The sequence below is a fragment of the Schistocerca piceifrons genome, chromosome 6 (genome assembly GCF_021461385.2).
Source record: "Schistocerca piceifrons isolate TAMUIC-IGC-003096 chromosome 6, iqSchPice1.1, whole genome shotgun sequence".
In the NCBI taxonomy this organism is placed as follows: Eukaryota; Metazoa; Arthropoda; class Insecta; order Orthoptera; family Acrididae; genus Schistocerca; species Schistocerca piceifrons.
In genome coordinates, this window is record NC_060143.1 from 484,925,618 (window position 1) to 484,932,585 (window position 6,968).

General features: G+C 41.7%; 1 pseudogene; it reads right to left on the reverse strand.

The window, feature by feature from the left end:
- Window positions 1–583: 583 nt before the first annotated feature.
- LOC124804002 lies at window positions 584–701 on the reverse strand (annotated as a pseudogene).
- Window positions 702–6,968: the final 6,267 nt, after the last annotated feature.

Sequence of the window (6,968 nt, forward strand, 5' to 3'; positions counted from 1 at the left end):
AAGTGCGACTTTACTTACGTAACGTTACTAGCACAGTGTGTGCATTCTGTGACCTTTCTCTTCTCAGCTGCCGTGGTGTGACGCCTCTCAAAGGCGTCTCGCCACACTTCTCACGAGTCTTGGTGGTAGTGACGGCAGACACCGCAGTGTACCGGATACTCACTCTTCTCGTAATTACATCACTATCTGGGATTTGCGTACAAGGAGATAAATTCTAAACATTGCTTAAATGAATACGGCGAGTGTATGGTGGACTATTTTGTCTTGCTAATGGAACCCATTGATATACATTTTCACAAGGACCAGAGTGAAGGGTGTCCATCCCAGAGAACTGCGTCTTATCTTCTACTTCAGGTCCTTATCTGTGTAAAAAAAAACTAAACTCCTCCCTAACAGGCCATGTAGGCTCAACGGCACCGACCGGCCGCCGTGTCATCCTCAGCCCAAGGCGTCACTGGATGCAGATATGGAGGGGCATGTAGTCAGCACACCGCTCTCCCGGCCGTATGTCAGTTTCCGAGACCGCTACTTCTCAATCAAGTAGCTTCTCAAGTTGCCTCACAAGGGCTGAGTGCACCCCGCTCGCCAACAGCGCTCGGCAGACGGGATGGTCACCCATTCAAGTGCTAGCCCAGCCCGACAGCTCTTAACTTTGGTGATCTGACGGGAACCGGTGTTACCACTGCGGCAAGGCCGTTGGCTCCTTTCTCTGTATCCCTGCACCCTTTCCATGCCCTGCTGACTTCACACTCCATGCTGCCTGGCTATATTACGGTTGCCGCCTGCACCTGCCACCAAACGCGCTGTCCACCCTGCCAGCGCTCTAGCCATCTCTGAGTCAACTCTAATAGGCTTAGTTAAGACTTAAATATATCTATATATCCTGATCACTACGCTGCTTTTAACATTCTTGTTGTAACAAGTCCTAGAGCAAGAAACATGTTTCCCCACTATTTGTTTCTTAATTATGGTTTCTAATGGTTTAAATTGTTTATTATCATCATGTTAGGGAGAACTCCGCTTACATCTGGTAAAATGTTTGTTAAAACATGACCGGTTTCGCGGCTTCAACCCGCATCATTAGGTGAACAACGTTGAAAGATCATAGGCACACCCATCGCTCCTAGCCAAAAATTCTCTGAATAGTAAAGTTTGACGAGGAGCGATGGGTATGCCTATAATCTCCTGATGATAAGGCTTGAAGCAGCTAAACCGGTCGTGTTTTAATAAACATTAATTTTACCAGCTGTAAGCAGAGTTCTTCCTAACATCCTGCCGTTCAGCAGCTGCGGTTGCCCGGATTATAAAACAATTTGTGTTAATTATCAGTTTGAATGTACGTTGTTATGACAGCACACACGATCTCTCATTCGACCTCCATTCATTTTAAACTTTTTTTGAATTTGAAAGAACGACACCACAAGCGAAATGTTTGATCTGTATGACTGTTCGGCGGGAATCTTTTCACCACTAATTTCATCATAATTTACCAACTTTACCAACGTTAATACTATTTCTTTTCTTCATTTTGCCTTCAAGTGCAGCCATTATTGCTTGCCAACCAGATCACACAATTATTTATTATAACCAGTATTCTGACCAGTATTATCTGACTAATTTCTAAATCTAACTCTAATACACGACTTTTTGATAGTGTGATAACATTCCACAATGTATAGACTTTCCTAAATAGCTGCACTTGTCACTCTTTCTTCCTCCATTCATCTCTGTTCACTTCCTAACACACTTCATCAATTTACACTGTGGATATAATTGTAAAGAGAGTCTATTTCTCCACCTTGAGGTCTGTCACACGCAGGGGACATGCGAGGACATCGTCGATCGCCGCATCAGTGTGAGACCGTAGACTGCTTCCACCCTGCTGCTATTGTCCGTCCTAATTCCTATTCTTTGGCTCTGTTTGCCAGCTGTGGGCATTACAATGTCTAAATCAGTGTTGTCATGGTGCCAGACCACCACCTGGTGTTTTAACTCTTCACTATGTTCAGTAACAATCTGTTCCTAATAATTACTGTGCATCACTCCTTTCAGAGTGACTTTTCTCTTTCTTGTCCCCATATACATCTTTCTACATACTCTATTATAGCTGAAACGATTCTTACACTGGCAGTCCTGGCTGCTCAGTCTTTGTTATCACACATCATAACCTTAAGGTCTACTCCAGTTAACTTGCAAATTTTGCTTTACTCAGGACCCCAAGGCATCTCAGTCCAAATCACACAGATTTTTGTTGAGCTACTTAGTCTATTATCGGCTGGACTGCTATCAAGCCCAGCTTCTGTTACCTAGTGTGCTTCGCCAACTGTAGATAGCTTTAGTACGTTTTACCACTAAATTCAAACACAGAGAGCTCAAGTTAACACAACTTCACCTCATACTTCAGCATTCGCACAATTCGCACCCCATTAGAACATCATCAGTTAAGTTTAAAATATATTCACAAGCTTATTCGTAAGTTCAACCCCTCTGTTTATGCTACTCATATACTGGTTTAACTAAATTTATCATTCTGTACTTTAGGGGGAAACTGGCAGATCTAATTCGCTAACTAGCTTGTTGCGTACTGGCAGTCCAAGAATCTTAGATGTCATACATATTCGGAACTGGCCTCGAACAGAAACTTAAAGACATCCTCTCTTTTCTTTCTTGGCATTACCGCGCTTTCAATTTTTGCTGTTTGTGCCAGTTCAATCGCTTGTTCTACGTGAGTACTTTATTTTCTACTAGTTTCAGTATCTGATTTTGAACCCCGTAGGTCCCACACTCGCTGACTTATGCTTCCTGTTTCCATTGCCGTAAGTGTTTGCTCTTTAAATAGCCTCTTGACCAAAATGGTACTGAAATAGAGGATGACAGACTAAAGGCCGAAATACTAAATGTCTTTATGTCTTTTTCCAAAGCTGTTTCACAGGGGAAGATTGCACTGTAGTTCCTTCTCTAGATTATAGCACAGATGACAAAATGGTAGATATCGAAATAGATGGCAGATGGATAGAAAAACAATTAAAATCGCTCAAAAGAAGAAAGGCCGCTGGATCTGATGGGATACCAGTTCGATTTTACACAGAGTACGCGAAGGAACTTGCCCCCCTTCTTGTAGCGAGGTACCGTAGGTCTCTAGAAGAGCGTTTCGTTCCAAAAGATTGGAAAAGGGCACAGGTCATCCCCGTTTTCAAGAAGGGACGTGGAATAGATGTGCAGCACTATAGACCTATATCTTTAACGTCGATCAGTTGTAACATTTTTGAACATGTATTATGTTCGAATATAATGACTTTTCTGGAGAGTAGAAATCTATTCTGTAGGAATCAGCATGGAAAAGACAATCGCGTGAAACCCAGCTCGCGCTATTCGTCCACGAGACTCAGAGGGCCATAGACACGGGTTCCCAGGAAGATGCCGTGTTTGTTGACTTCTGCAAGGCGTTTGATACAGTTCCCCAGAGTCGTTTAATGAACAAAGTAAGAGCATATGGACTATCAGACCAATTGTGTGATTGGATTGAAGAGTTCCAAGATAACAGAACGCAGCATACCATTCTCAATGGAGAGAAGGCTTCCAAAGTAAGAGTGATTTCAGGTGTGCCTCTGGGAAGTGCCGTAGGACCGTTGCTATTCACAATATACATAAATGACCTTGTGGATAACATCGGAAGTTCACTGAGGCTTTTTGCGGATGATGCTGTGGTATATCGAGAGGTTGTAACAATGGAAAATTGTACTGAAATGCAGGAATATCTGCAACGAATTGACGCATGGTGCAGGGAATGGCAATTGGATCTCAATGTAGACAAGTGTAATGTGCTGCGAATACATAGAAAGAAAGATCCTTTATCATTTAGCTACAATATAGCGGGTCAGAAACTGGATGCAGTTAATTCCATAAATTATCTTGGAGTGGGCATTAGGAGTGATTTAAACTGAATGACCATATAACATTAATCGTCGGTAAAGCAGATGCCAGACTGAGATTTATTGGAAGAATCCTAAGGAAATGCAATCCGAAAACAAATGAAGTAGGTTACGGTACACTTGTTCGCCCACTGCTTGAATACTGCTCACCGGTATGGGATCCGTACCAGACAGGGTTGATAGAAGAGATAGAGAAGATCCCCTCCTCCAGAGCTTTGTAGCAGCGCGCTTCGTTACAGGATCATTTGGTAATCGCGAAAGCGTTACGGAGATGATAGATAAACTCCGGTGGAAGACTCTGCAAGAGAGACGCTCAGTAGTTCGGCACGGGCTTTTGTTGCAGTATCTAGAACATATCTTCATCGAGGAATCAAGCAGTATGTTGCTCCCTCCTACGTATATTTCATGAAGAGATCATGAGGATAAGATCAGAGAGATTAGAGCCCACACAGAGGCATACCGACAATCTTTCTTTTCACGAACAATACGAGACTGGAATAGAAGGGAGAACCGATAGAGGTACTCAAGGTACCCTCCGCCACGCACCGTCAGGTGGCTTGCGGAGTATGGATGTAGATGTAGATGTAGATTCTAAACACATCCCCTCCTCCAGAGCTTTGTATTACGTCAGAGTGTCCCATAAGCTGTCTCCTACCCTTCAGCTCACTCTTTTGTTTGTTCCACGACAGCCTGCGTCAACGTTACTGCGCCCCGCCTCTTTTCCATAGTCTCTCGAATTGACTGCCAACCGCTCCGGCGCACTGGCTACTGGGCCAGCTATCCCCACCACCGCTTCCAAGGCCCAGTGCACCTGCTGTCGGCTGCAGTGCGTACACTCGCCTTCCGTAATGATCTCTTGCCAGATTTTCATTACCTAATGGGGTTTCAGAACGCTCTGCCTCTGGTCAACCCAGCACCGAGACAGAGCTTAGTTTAACGAGTCATGAGGAATAGGTTGACTACCAGTTCCCGACCCTTGCTCACTCTGTGACCTACCCTGTCGACCGGTCAGTACTCGTACCGTGCTTTCGAACGTCAACGATGAGCATGCCGATTTCAACGTGCTGCTGAACGCTGAGGAACGATGCGACTTGTGCATGCGGTATGTTTACTCAAGCTGGTATAAGCGATGGCAGCGCGTCCCAGCGGCAATGGTCTGCTGGATCTGGTTCGCACCTAACAGTTTACGAAATGGACGGGCGTAAAATTCCTGTCACCTCCATCAAAATCACATTTGCTCCCTTGTCCGTATGCTAGTCATTTTGTTTTGTCTGTGGTACACATAAATAAGAACTTCAGCATCTATGGACATGTTACTAGTCTTAAAGAGAACTACCATGTCCATTCAGTAAGTACAGCGCCTTACAGAAGTTCCATTACAGATATTACGATACAAATTTACAATATTTCTCCACATGGATCAAAAATTATTTCATCATTCTCACTTTTTAGTAAAATCCTATGGTCATTTTTATTTGATCACTGCTCTTATTTCGCACCAGAACCTTTACAACACGCGAAAAACAAAACTTAAAACAAGAATGTACAAAATATATTCAAGGTTTCCTCTAGATTAAGCCAATCGAACAAATTCACTCTCAAGAAAAAGCGCTCTCATATTCACATAACATCAAATCTTACAGAATATACTCGCACTTTTATTAAAATAATAAAGCATCAGAATACGTGAGAAAATGCTAAGGCTAGTAATTTTTTTTTTCCTTGATTCAGCGAGACACGAACTAGCAGTACATCGTCTGCTTCCTCGCAAACCTTCGACTCCGTTCATTTTTTCCAGAATCTGTATTGCACTAAAACACAGTAAACTATGTTATACAAATACTGATACAAACTCATAGTTCTATATCGACCACGGGTATTAAACGACCAGACTTTGCGTGCTACGGCCTCCTGAAAGCCTTAATTACCAGGAAAAAACAAACTGTATTCTGCTGCCATCTGTGGATATTTTTGGAACCTAACTCGTGTGTTTATCTCTGCATACAAGATACTACATCGTAAGTGGTGTAAGTCATTTTTGGCCAAAATATCAGTTGCCATGTTTTACTCCCAAGCCCCTCAGTTATGTAGTTTGCTTTATGGATATGAATTTCCAACTGGAGGAACTAGAGAGGAATTATCTAGATTTAAGCAACAGTGTTCATCAGCTGTAAACATCAAGATCAGCACTACAGTCATTATACGCTGGACATATCTGTAGAACAACATTTTATAAAGTTCTTCCTGCTGAACACTCATAAATCTTTATCCGGTTAAAGTCAGTGCCTTGACAGGTGCACCCCACTTGCTCTCTGGCGGCTTCAGCTCGAAACATAAATAATAGTTCTTGAAAAAGCCAGACTTCTTTATTTTAATCTTGGCGTGTTAAGTGAGTTTAAACAGTGTGTGTATTTTCGTGTAGCTAAGAAGAAGAAGTACGTAGCTGCATTTCTAATTAGATTATTATTATCACGATAGCACATGCTATCAGGGTAAGAAATGCATGGACACTATAGTCCTTTGCGAACATTAGATTATTTATTTACACTGTTTTACAACAAATAACAAATAACTCTTTTTGTAATATTGAAATGTATCACAAATTGTAGAATCATTATGCTTAACAAACAAATAATGGTTTGTGAGGCAGTAAAATAAAAATAATCTTTTTATCCACTGGAAAAATTAGCTTTATTGTCATCCACAATGTAAATGCTACACACAGCATTTATTTGAAAATGACGGTGCATACATAATCATCACAATATCTGTCTTCTGTCTATTATGAATCAACAGCATACATCATTATGCTTAACAAACAAATAATGGTTTGTGAGGCAGTAAAATAAAAATAATCTTTTTATCCACTGGAAAAATTAGCTTTATTGTCATCCACAATGTAAATGCTACACACAGCATTTATTTGAAAATGACGGTGCATACATAATCATCACAATATCTGTCTTCTGTCTATTATGAATCAACAGCATACATGGTGAGAAAAAAATTATTTTTAATGGACGTATAGACCATGGT